The sequence below is a fragment of the Salmo trutta genome, chromosome 5, assembly GCF_901001165.1.
Source record: "Salmo trutta chromosome 5, fSalTru1.1, whole genome shotgun sequence".
Classification (NCBI taxonomy): domain Eukaryota; kingdom Metazoa; phylum Chordata; class Actinopteri; order Salmoniformes; family Salmonidae; genus Salmo; species Salmo trutta.
Window position 1 is genome coordinate 67,222,697 of NC_042961.1, and position 14,085 is coordinate 67,236,781.

Here is a 14,085-nt window from a genome sequence, read left to right on the forward strand (position 1 = left end):
CCCCTTGTCCCGGTCCCGGTCTCAACTCGAACCCCTTGTCCCGGTCCCGGTCTCAACTCGAACCCCTTGTCCCCCTCCCGGTCCCGGTCTTGACTCTGTCTCTTTAGGCGGTCTTGATCACAACACTGCTCTCTACTCCTTCTCTCTCTCCTTCCTCCTGTGCTGTCTGTTGTGGTGGAGAACTTCAGTGTTGTTCCAAAGGACAATAATGTCTTCCTGGAGGAGACAACTCCAAACCTCCCAGGTATTTTGGTTGGTGGGACAGTCAAGGACCAGAACCGCTACAAGCCGATCTGACAGAAGTACAACAATGTACAGGAACATCTACAGGTTTGCAACTCTGTATGATACAACCAACAGGATCCCTGTGTTCTCAGCCTACACCCTCACTGGTAATAAAATGTGTAGACAAAGTCCATGGATGATCGAGTCCCAGGTAGTTCTAATCTCTATTCATTCAACATGTGTATTTGTTTACTGCTATAGACATACAGTATCTTTGAGACAATAATGCACCTTTGTTAGTACATGCCTTATGATGATACCAAGAAGTCCACTTTCACCCTGACAAACGCCGTTCCCCACAGGAAAGATCCTTCAACCGAGGCAGATGGTGCAAAATGGAGTGCAGAGTCGAGAAGCTCTTGTGAAGAACTGTGCGGATGCTAACGACCAGATAAAAGCCTATGTGGTGACTGGAGCAGTTCCCAGCAGCAACAACAACAAACTGAACAAACGAGTGAAAATCCCAGATCTTCTGTTGACAGCCTGAATAACATGCTGAACCATCATCTGCTGTTCCCAGATCAGCCTACTGCTGTTACAACAACAACCTGGGACAGTGGGAAGCCGGAGCACACTGGTGTAAGAACCAAAATAACAGTAAAAGATTGCTCTCAAAAACCTTGTCAGATCTGAATAACATGCTGAACCATCATTATGGTGGTGGTGTCCAGCTGTTCCCAGATCAGAGTTAAAAAGGTGATATTCCGAGAGAGATGGGGGGGATGTACGTGATCATTGTGTCTATGATGATGACTGTGTCTGTTCCTCTGTGGGGGTCAAAGGTTATTACCTGCCTGTTGTATTAGTTTCCTTTTTTTGGACTTTTAAATGAATTATATGTAGCCATTGACTCTTCAAGATATAACTTAGTAGCTAGTAGACTACTGACCTGCTTTAGTAGACTACTGACCTGCTTTAGTAGACTACTGACCTGACCTGCTGTAGTAGACTACTGACCTGACCTGCTTTAGTAGACTACTGACCTGACCTGCTTTAGTAGACTACTGACCTGACCTGCTTTAGTAGACTACTGACCTGCTTTAGTAGACTACTGACCTGCTTTAGTAGACTACTGACCTGACCTGCTTTAGTAGACTACTGACCTGACCTGCTTTAGTAGACTACTGACCTGACCTGCTTTAGTAGACTACTGACCTGACCTGCTTTAGTAGACTGGTGACCTGACCTGCTTTAGTAGACTACTGACCTGACCTGCTTTAGTAGACTACTGACCTGACCTGCTTTAGTAGACTACTGACCTGACCTGCTTTAGTAGACTACTGACCTGCTTTAGTAGACTACTGACCTGACCTGCTGTAGTAGACTACTGACCTGACCTGCTTTAGTAGACTACTGACCTGACCTGCTTTAGTAGACTACTGACCTGACCTGCTGTAGTAGACTACTGATCTGACCTGCTGTAGTAGACTACTGACCTGACCTGCTTCAGTAGACTACTGACCTGACCTGCTTTAGTAGACTACTGACCTGACCTGCTTTAGTAGACTACTGACCTGACCTGCTTTAGTAGACTACTGACCTGCTTTATTAGACTACTGATCTGACCTGCTTTAGTAGAATACTGACCTGACCTGCTTTAGTAGACTACTGACCTGCTTAGTAGACTACTGACCTGACCTGCTTTAGTAGACTACTGACCTGCTTTAGTAGACTACTGACCTGACCTGCTTTAGTAGACTACTGACCTGCTTTAGTAGACTACTGACCTGACCTGCTTTAGTAGACTACTGACCTGACCTGCTTTAGTAGACTACTGACCTGCTTTAGTAGACTACTGACCTGACCTGCTTTAGTAGACTACTGACCTGACCTGCTTTAGTAGACTACTGACCTGACCTGCTTTAGTAGACTACTGACCTGCTTTAGTAGACTACTGACCTGACCTGCTTTAGTAGACTACTGATCTGACCTGCTTTAGTAGACTACTGACCTGCTTTAGTAGACTACTGACCTGACCTGCTTTAGTAGACTACTGACCTGCTTTAGTAGACTACTGACCTGACCTGCTTTAGTAGACTACTGACCTGACCTGCTTTAGTAGACTACTGACCTGCTTTAGTAGACTACTGACCTGACCTGCTTTAGTAGACTACTGACCTGACCTGCTTTAGTAGACTACTGACCTGACCTGCTTTAGTAGACTACTGACCTGACCTGCTTTAGTAGACTACTGACCTGACCTGCTTTAGTAGACTACTGATCTGACCTGTTTTAGTAGACTACTGACCTGCTTTAGTAGACTACTGACCTGACCTGCTTTAGTAGACTACTGGCCTGCTTTAGTACACTACTGACCTGACCTGCTTTAGTAGACTACTGACCTGACCTGCTTTAGTAGACTACTGACCTGCTGTAGTAGACTACTGACCTGCTGTAGTAGACTACTGATCTGACCTGCTTTAGTAGACTACTGACCTGCTTTAGTAGATTACTGACCTGACCTACTTTAGTAGACTACTGACCTGACCTGCTTTAGTAGACTACTGATCTGCTTTAGTAGACTACTGACCTGACCTGCTTTAGTAGACTACTGACCTGACCTGCTTTAGTAGACTACTGACCTGACCTGCTTTAGTAGACTACTGACCTGCTTTAGTAGACTACTGACCTGCTTTAGTAGATTACTGACCTGCTTTAGTAGACTACTGATCTGACCTGCTTTAGTAGACTACTGACCTGAGCTGCTTTAGTAGACTACTGACCTGACCTGCTTTAGTAGACTACTGATTTGACCTGCTTTAGTAGACTACTGATCTGACCTGCTTTAGTAGACTACTGACCTGCTTTAGTAGACTACTGATCTGACCTGCATTAGTAGACTACTGATCTGACCTGCTTTAGTAGACTACTGACCTGACTTGCTTTAGTAGACTACTGACCTGCTTTAGTAGACTACTGACCTGCTTTAGTAGACTACTGATCTGACCTGCTTTAGTAGACTACTAATCTGACCTGCTTTAGTAGACTACTGACCTGACCTGCTTTAGTAGACTACTGACCTGCTTTATTAGACTACTGATCTGACCTGCTTTAGTAGAATACTGACCTGACCTGCTTTAGTAGACTACTGACCTGCTTTAGTAGACTACTGACCTGACCTGCTTTAGTAGACTACTGACCTGCTTTAGTAGACTACTGACCTGACCTGCTTTAGTAGACTACTGACCTGCTTTAGTAGACTACTGACCTGACCTGCTTTAGTAGACTACTGACCTGACCTGCTTTAGTAGACTACTGACCTGCTTTAGTAGACTACTGACCTGACCTGCTTTAGTAGACTACTGACCTGACCTGCTTTAGTAGACTACTGACCTGCTTTAGTAGACTACTGACCTGACCTGCTTTAGTAGACTACTGATCTGACCTGCTTTAGTAGACTACTGACCTGCTTTAGTAGACTACTGACCTGACCTGCTTTAGTAGACTACTGACCTGCTTTAGTAGACTACTGACCTGACCTGCTTTAGTAGACTACTGACCTGACCTGCTTTAGTAGACTACTGACCTGCTTTAGTAGACTACTGACCTGACCTGCTTTAGTAGACTACTGACCTGACCTGCTTTAGTAGACTACTGACCTGACCTGCTTTAGTAGACTACTGACCTGACCTGCTTTAGTAGACTACTGACCTGACCTGCTTTAGTAGACTACTGATCTGACCTGTTTTAGTAGACTACTGACCTGCTTTAGTAGACTACTGACCTGACCTGCTTTAGTAGACTACTGGCCTGCTTTAGTACACTACTGACCTGACCTGCTTTAGTAGACTACTGACCTGACCTGCTTTAGTAGACTACTGACCTGCTGTAGTAGACTACTGACCTGCTGTAGTAGACTACTGATCTGACCTGCTTTAGTAGACTACTGACCTGCTTTAGTAGATTACTGACCTGACCTACTTTAGTAGACTACTGACCTGACCTGCTTTAGTAGACTACTGATCTGCTTTAGTAGACTACTGACCTGACCTGCTTTAGTAGACTACTGACCTGACCTGCTTTAGTAGACTACTGACCTGACCTGCTTTAGTAGACTACTGACCTGCTTTAGTAGACTACTGACCTGCTTTAGTAGATTACTGACCTGCTTTAGTAGACTACTGATCTGACCTGCTTTAGTAGACTACTGACCTGAGCTGCTTTAGTAGACTACTGACCTGACCTGCTTTAGTAGACTACTGATTTGACCTGCTTTAGTAGACTACTGATCTGACCTGCTTTAGTAGACTACTGACCTGCTTTAGTAGACTACTGATCTGACCTGCATTAGTAGACTACTGATCTGACCTGCTTTAGTAGACTACTGACCTGACTTGCTTTAGTAGACTACTGACCTGCTTTAGTAGACTACTGACCTGCTTTAGTAGACTACTGATCTGACCTGCTTTAGTAGACTACTAATCTGACCTGCTTTAGTAGACTACTGATCTGACCTGCTTTAGTAGACTACTGACCTGCTTTAGTAGACTACTGATCTGACCTGCTTTAGTAGACTACTGACCTGGCCTGCTTTAGTAGACTACTGATCTGACCTGCTTTAGTAGACTACTGATCTGACCTGCTTTAGTAGAATCACTCTGTATATTATTTATAAGTCTATTTCTCTTGTTAAAGGGGCAATCTGTGATTGTTGTATCCTTTTGTTGGACTTTTAAATGATTGATATGTACCTATTGATTCTTAGAGAATATAACCGAGTAGTTGATTTGGTTAGGGTTTGGTTTGGTAAGGGGAATATTAAAATGTGTATTTCCTGGTTCAAGTGAGGTTGAACAGGGATTGAAAATGTGATCATTGTTAGACAATATTAGTCTTGTACAGTAAACAAAGCAGGTCCCTAATCTTTTCCCAGCTTTGCTCCGTTCAGTGGGTCTGCCGGGTGTGGATTGAAGCGTTAAGTGACGTGTTTTAAGGGCAACGGTGCATCTTGAACCCACAACCCAACCGCTCCCTGTTTCTTCAGCTGGTTGTTCAGTACAGCACCATTTCTATTCAACTGAACGCTTCACTACGTTTTAATGTACTGAAGGTTTTATTTAGTTTTAATGTACTGAACGTTCTATTTAGTTTTAATGTACTGAACGTTCTATTTAGTTTTAATGTACTGAACATTCTATTTAGTTTTAATGTACTGAACGTTCTATTTAGTTTTAATGTACTGAACGTTCTATTTAGTTTTAATGTACTGAACGTTCTATTTAGTTTTAATGTACTGAACGTTCTATTTAGTTTTAATGGACTGAACGTTCTATTTAGTTTTAATGTACTGAACGTTCTATTTAGTTATAATGTACTGAACGTTCTATTTAGTTTTAATGTATTGAACGTTCTATTTAGTTTTAATGTACTGAACGCAGCCCTGCATTGTCTGGAATAATAACCATTCTTAGTGTCTGTGTCCCAAATGGCACCCTATTCCTTATGTAGTGCAGGTATGGTCTAAAGTACTGCACTACATAGGGAATAATGGTCAAATAGGTCCTGGTCTAAAGTAGTGCACTACATAGGGAATAATGGTCAAATAGGTCCTGGTCTAAAGTAGTGCACTACATAGGGAATAATGGTCAAATAGGTCCTGGTCTAAAGTATTGCACTACATAGGGAAAAGGGTTCCATTTGGGGCAAAGCAATACATTACTGACCTGGGAGAAAACATGGAGAACCCTGTACTCACCATGTTACCAATCAATCACCAATCACTTTGCTGATCCATCAATAACCAATAAATATCTCCTGGTCTGTTGAACAAAGTGATTTTCATTGTAACTGTGGTCATACTGACATACACACACACACATACACACACACACACACACACACACACACACACACACACACACACACACACACATAGACACACACATACACACACACACACACACACACACACACTTTCTGCAGTGATTGGCATTATAATGTAATTTATGTATTTATGTTCTATTGTACAGAGTTGTCTACTGTTGTCTGTCGCCCCCAGTGGTTCTTTGTTGTAATTACGAACTTATTTCCTTCCCAAATGGTACCCTATTGTAGTGCACTATAAAGGGAATAGGGGGCCATTAGGGACGTATCTAACTGGAATATGTTGTTGCACTACGTCCTAATGAATAGCTCTGGTCCAGGGTGTGACGTGCATCTTGATGGTGCTGAACTGTCTTGATGGATATAACACCCTGGACCAGAGCTACCTAACAATACGCAGCTGGGCAGCTGGATAATAAGTCCTGTTATCTGATATTCTGAATAATGTTGTATTTTATACGTTGTTAAACTGATAAAAAAGAAGAAACCAGCCCACTGCTCTTGCTAGTATCACTGCTCTTTATTCAGCTGTCCGTATTGGCCTCAAGGCCTTCCTCAGAGCTGTGTGAGTGTTTTGTCGTTTGGACCCTTATGTAGACATTACATCGAATGGGGTTGGAGTCGAGGGGAAATAAACATGTGTTACCAAATATAACAATGTGTATTTCATAAGTATTCTAATAAAGTGTGTACATAAAACGTGTTAAACACTTCCAGGACCGGACGTTCTGCCGCCCCCCAGCCGAGAGAAAAATAATGACATCTTAGACATCCTGATGAATCTAAGCATGGCACTTTCAAAAGTGACCTTTCCACCCAGACAGAGGCTCTACTGACGCAGAAAACTGTAAGATTCAACTGCTGGCTTCTCGTCCGTTGTAACGTGTGGACGCGTGTACATATAGGAGGTTCCTTACCAGGCAGAAGGGAATTTAACTTGAACCGCTGCATCGGAGAGTTACAATGTTGCTGTCACTATGCAACCTACTACCTACAGTAGGAAAACGGGTTTCTGATTAATAATATCACACCTGTTATCACACATGGAACGACCCCATAAATGTTACAATTACAATAAAAATACACTTTTACATAACATACTGAACATATATTTAATATTCCTGTAGAACTGTAAAATACAGTAAGATCATTTGAGCTTTGGAAACAAGCGCTTTCATAAATGCATGGCGGGCCTCGTTTCGCTGTAGCAGTGTAAAATAAGCTTTCTGTCAATGACCCAGCCTTAATGAATGATGTTTATTTCCATATCGAATGTGATGGTCCAACATCAGCATGTATTTATTGTGTAGAGTGGCCTCTTTCCTCTGCTGTGGTGCTGCATTGCAGTCAGCGATGTTTTCTCTCGGGAGCTGTCCATGGTCCTGAAATCAAATCATGTGAGTTTGTTTGGACACCAGCCTGATCTCCAGCTCCTTCCACCTCTGGAAACTATCTGGGTGGTCATGTGACTTCTCATGAGAGGCTGAGGAGGAGACACTGATTCCTCCAGTCCCTGGTTCCATCCCTGACCAGCGCAGATTTACACTCTTGTGAAAAAAGTTTGCAGCAAAAACAGAAGGCTGCATCGTTTTTCTTGGAATAGACAAGCCTTGGTCTCTCCACTCTCTCCCCGTTCACCATCCTCCTATTGTAGTTGGCCACCGAAAACTGTCGTTGCCCTTCATCTCTTGGTAAATTCCCCTCCTTATCCTGATGTGGCCCAGCCTGCACTAACATATCCCGTAAAGATCCATTCATATATTTTGCCAACTCACCGTGATCTTCTATGATTTTTGTCTGGGAGTCGGATTTAGCAGCAGCACCACCACTGTCACCGGGGACGGGGAGCGACGAATCTGAGTCTGGGTCCAAGATAGTAGGGTCATCTCCGGCATTGTTTGGAGGTGTAGCTGGGCCTGGTGTGACCACCTGTTCTTGTCCAGCCAGAGAGCTGTCATCATCGGTGGAAGTGCATGGCTCGGACTCCTCCGGTTTGTCCTCTTCGCTGCTAGAATCAGCTAACGGGGGCTCGTCGTTCTCGGTGAATGAATGGCCTGTCCTCGTAGGCTTGTAATTCTCCACACCAGCTGATGGACATTGCTGCACACTGATACATTTCACCAGAGAATTTCTTTGGTTTAGAGATTTTGCCTCTTTTCTCATAGTTTTTTATTTTTATATTCACTTCCTGATATGTTTTGTCTATTAGACACGTGGTAGCAAATTATTTTATATCTCTATAGATGACTTTTATCTAAAATTATATCCACTAGTAGTAGCTAGCTAACGTTAACAGGTTAGTAACCTGTTAACGTTAGTGATTAAGACAGTAACCTAAAGCCTGTTAACGTTAGTGATTAAGACAGTAACCTAAAGCCTGTTAACGTTAGTGATTAAGACAGTAACCTAACCTGTTAACGTTAGTGATTAAGACAGTAACCTAACCTGTTAACGTTAGTGATTAAGACAGTAACCTAACCTGTTAACGTTAGTGATTAAGACAGTAACCTAACCTGTTAACGTTAGTGATTAAGACAGTAACCTAACCTGTTAACGTTAGTGATTAAGACAGTAACCTAACCTGTTAACGTTAGTGATTAAGACAGTAACCTAACCTGTTAACGTTAGTGATTAAGACAGTAACCTAACCTGTTAACGTTAGTGATTAAGACAGTAACCTAACCTGTTAACGTTAGTGATTAAGACAATAACCTAACCTGTTAACGTTAGTGATTAAGACAGTAACCTAACCTGTTAACGTTAGTGATTAATACAGTAACCTAACCTGTTAACGTTCATCCTCCACGGTCAGTCTGTATCTCTTACCTCAGCGTCAGGTCAGTCTGTCTCTCTAACCTCAGCGTCAGGTCAGTCTGTCTCTCTTACCTCAGCGTCAGGTCAGTCTGTCTCTCTTACCTCAGCATCAGGTCAGTCTGTCTCTCTTACCTCAGCGTCAGGTCAGTCTGTCTCTCTTACCTCAGCATCAGGTCAGTCTGTCTCTCTGACCTCAGCGTCAGGTCAGTCTGTCTCTCTGACCTCAGCATCAGGTCAGTCTGTCTCTCTTACCTCAGTGTCAGGTCAGTCTGTCTCTCTTACCTCAGCGTCAGGTCAGTCTGTCTCTCTTACCTCAGCATCAGGTCAGTCTGTCTCTCTTACCTCAGCGTCAGGTCAGTCTGTCTCTCTTACCTCAGCGTCAGGTCAGTCTGTCTCTCTTACCTCAGCCTCAGGTCAGTCTGTCTCTCTGACCTCAGCGTCAGGTCAGTCTGTCTCTCTGACCTCAGCATCAGGTCAGTCTGTCTCTCTTACCTCAGTGTCAGGTCAGTCTGTCTCTCTTACCTCAGTGTCAGGTCAGTCTGTCTCTCTGACCTCAGCATCAGGTCAGTCTGTCTCTCTTACCTCAGCGTCAGGTCAGTCTGTCTCTCTGACCTCAGCATCAGGTCAGTCTGTCTCTCTTACCTCAGCGTCAGGTCAGTCTGTCTCTCTTACCTCAGCGTCAGGTCAGTCTGTCTCTCTTACCTCAGCGTCAGGTCAGTCTGTCTCTCTTACCTCAGCGTCAGGTCAGTCTGTCTCTCTTACCTCAGCATCAGGTCAGTCTGTCTCTCTGACCTCAGCGTCAGGTCAGTCTGTCTCTCTTACCTCAGCATCAGGTCAGTCTGTCTCTCTTACCTCAGCGTCAGGTCAGTCTGTCTCTCTTACCTCAGCGTCAGGTCAGTCTGTCTCTCTTACCTCAGCGTCAGGTCAGTCTGTCTCTCTTACCTCAGCGTCAGGTCAGTCTGTCTCTCTTACCTCAGCGTCAGGTCAGTCTGTCTCTCTAACCTCAGCATCAGGTCAGTCTGTCTCTCTTACCTCAGCTTCAGGTCAGTCTGTATCTCTTACCTCAGCGTCAGGTCAGTCTGAATCTCTTACCTCAGCGTCAGGTGTGTCTTTAGTTGCCTTCCACTGAATGCAGGGAAACATTTTGTATTTATTTTTACAGCAGCTCATCCAGTGACATTTTGATGAGAAATAATAGTTTTTATTGTTTGTGGACGTGGACAAAGAGGAACATTTCCTGATTCAAGTGTGGCTGAAAGTGGGATGAAAAGTCTCACAATCTGTTTTTAGTCTGCTGGTTTAGCGTAACTGAATGCAAAAATGCTAATTATCAATAATATGGATAATAGATCTAAACACAGATGATGGAGACTAATTGGACATATATCAATCAATCAATCAATCAATCAATCAAAAGTATAAAATATCTGTTCACAGAGGTCATGGAGTGGAGGTTTGAAAACTGGAACAAGGCTGCCACCTGCTGGGGAGATGATTCAAGAACACGGCTTGAAAATCCTCCTTGACCAGCTGTTTTATGATTAGAGACATGGTAGCTTCTTGACCAGCTCCAGGTATGTTTAGAGACATGGTAGCTTCTTGACCAGCTCCAGGTATGTTTAGAGACATGGTAGCTTCTTGACCAGCTCCAGGTATGTTTAGAGACATGGTAGCTTCTTGACCAGCTCCAGGTATGTTTAGAGACATGGTAGCTTCTTGACCAGCTCCAGGTATGTTTAGAGACATGGTAGCTTCTTGACCAGCTCCAGGTATGTTTAGAGACATGGTAGCTTCTTGACCAGCTCCAGGTATGTTTAGAGACATGGTAGCGTCTTGACCAGCTCCAGGTATGTTTAGAGACATGGTAGCTTCTTGACCAGCGCCAGGTATGTTTTGAGACATGGTAGCTTCTTGACCAGCTCCAGGTATGTTTAGAGACATGGTAGCTTCTTGACCAGCTCCAGGTATGTTTAGAGACATGGCAGCTTCTTGACCAGCTCCAGGTATGTTTAGAGACATGGTAGCTTCTTGACCAGCTCCAGGTATGTTTAGAGACATGGTAGCTTCTTGACCAGCTCCAGGTATGTTTAGAGACATGGTAGCTTCTTGACCAGCTCCAGGTATGTTTAGAGACATGGTAGCTTCTTGACCAGCTCCAGGTATGTTTAGAGACATGGTAGTTAGCTGGTATGCTGGACCATAGCTGGTTGGACACATAGTTACGGCAAAGTTTGAATGATAAACCAACAACTAAAAGAGTACTTTCAATCATTTATGTTTTTAGCTCAAATAACGTTGTCTAATGTTGAATTGGAACATTTTGGAGTCACTTGGATATATTTAAACACTATGAGAACAAAACACCAGACTCTCACAGGCTTCATTCATTATAGATGTTTATTCCTTCAGATGGGAAGAAGATGGATACATACAGTGATAGAATTACATTCAAAACATATAATAGTATCTCTATGGTAACAGTGATAGAATTACATTCAGAACATATAATAGTATCTCCATGGTAACAGTGATAGAATTACATTCAGAACATATAATAGTATCTCTATGGTAACAGTGATAGAATTACATTCAGAACATATAATAGTATCTCTATGGTAACAGTGATAGAATTACATTCAGAACATATAATAGTATCTCTTTATATATTTGATAGAGTATAGACTATAGATATATACTGCTCAAAAAATAAAGGGAACACTAAAATAACACATCATAACAGCAGCTTAGAAATGGTAATTTAATATTTTCTTCTCTCATGATCTATCAATGCCTCAAGATGCCACTGGGTAAACATTATCTTGCTGATCAACTTTTCTGTGACGATATGTGGCAGAAGATGTGTCTGAAGTAAAAAAAGGAACTGGCCTAGAGCGAGTCCTGTCTGGTATAATTAGTGGTCAAGACTGGACAAATCAAATGTATACTGCTCAAAAAAATAAAGGGAACACTTAAACAACACATCCTAGATCTGAATGAAAGAAATAATCTTATTAAATACTTTTTTCTTTACATAGTTGAATGTGCTGACAACAGAATCACACAAAAATAATCAATGGAAATCCAATTTATCAACCCATGGAGGTCTGGATTTGGAGTCACACTCAAAATTAAAGTGGAAAACCACACTACAGGCTGATCCAACTTTGACGTAATGTCCTTAAAACAAGTCAAAATGAGGCTCAGTAGTGTGTGTGGCCTCCACGTGCCTGTATGACCTCCCTACAATGCCTGGGCATGCTCCTGATGAGGTGGCGGATGGTCTCCTGAGGGATCTCCTCCCAGACCTGGACTAAAGCATCCGCCAACTCCTGGACAGTCTGTGGTACAACGTGGTGTTGGTGAATGGAGCGAGACATGATGTCCCAGATGTGCTCAATTGGATTCAGGTCTGGGGAACGGGTGGGCCAGTCCATAGCATCAATGCCTTCCTCTTGCAGGAACTGCTGACACACTCCAGCCACATGAGGTCTAGCATTGTCTTGCATTAGGAGGAACCCAGGGCCAACCGCACCAGCATATGGTCTCACAAGGGGTCTGAGGATCTCATCTCGGTACCTAATGGCAGTCAGGCTACCTCTGGCGAGCACATGGAGGGCTGTGCGGCCCCCCAAAGAAATGCCACCCCACACCATGACTGAGCCACCGCCAAACCGGTCATGCTGGAGGATGTTGCAGGCAGCAGAACGTTCTCCACGGCGTCTCCAGACGCTGTCACGTCTGTCACGTGCTCAGTGTGAACCTGCTTTCATCTGTGAAGAGCACAGGGCGCCAGTGGCGAATTTGCCAATCTTGGTGTTCTCTGGCAAATGCCAAACTTCCTGCACGGTGTTGGGCTGTCAGCACAACCCCCACCTGTGGACGTCGGGCCCTCATACCACCCTCATGGAGTCTGTTTCTGACCGTTTGAGCAGACACATGCACATTTGTGGCCTGCTGGAGGTCATTTTACAGGGCTCTGGCAGTGCTTCTCCTGCTCCTCCTTGCACAAAGGCGGAGGTAGCGGTCCTGCTGCTGGGTTGTTGCCCTCCTACGGCCTCCTCCATGTCTCCTGATGTACTGGCCTGTCTCCTGGTAGCGCCTCCATGCTCTGGACACTACGCTGACAGACACAGCAAACCTTCTTGCCACAGCTCGCATTAAAGTCCCATCCTGGATGAGCTGCACTACCTGAGCCACTTGTGTGGGTTGTAGACTCCGTCTCATGCTACCACTAGAGTGAAAGCACCGCCAGCATTCAAAAGTGACCAAAACATCAGCCAGGAAGCAGGAACTGAGAAGTGGTCTGTGGTCCACACCTGCAGAACCACTCCTTTATTGGGGGTGTCTTGCTAATTGCCTATAATTTCCACCTGTTGTCTATTCCATTTGCACAAGAGCATGTGAAATTTATTGTCAATCAGAGTTGCTTCCTAAGTGGACAGTTAGATTTCACAGAAGTGTGATTGACTTGGAGTTACATTGTGTTGTTTAAGTGTTCCCTTTGTTTTTTTGAGCAGTGTATATAGACATAGAAGAGAAAAGTTTTGCAATTGAAAGTGTACATATCTTGACATGTAACCATTCTAACCCTCATTACCATTATAACCCTCATTACCATTATAACCCTCATTACCATTACAACCCTCACTACCATTATAACCCTCATTACCATTATAACCCTCATTACCATTATAACCCTCACTACCATTATAACCCTCATTACCATTATAACCCTCATTACCATTATAACCCTCATTACCATTATAACCCTCATTACCATTATAACCCTCACTACCATTACAACCCTCATTACCATTATAACCCTCACTACCATTATAACCCTCATTACCATGACCACCCTCACTACCATTACAACCCTCACTACCATTATAACCCTCACTACCATTATAACCCTCATTACCATTACAACCCTCACTACCATGACCACCCTCACTACCATTACAACCATTACATTATTGACATGTAACCATTATAACCCTCATTACCATTATAACCCTCATTACCATTACAACTCTTATAACCATTACCACCCTCACTACCATTATAACCATTATAACCCTCATTACCATTATAACCCTCATTACCATTATAACCCTCATTACCATTACCACCCTCACTACCAGTACCACCCTCATTACCAAT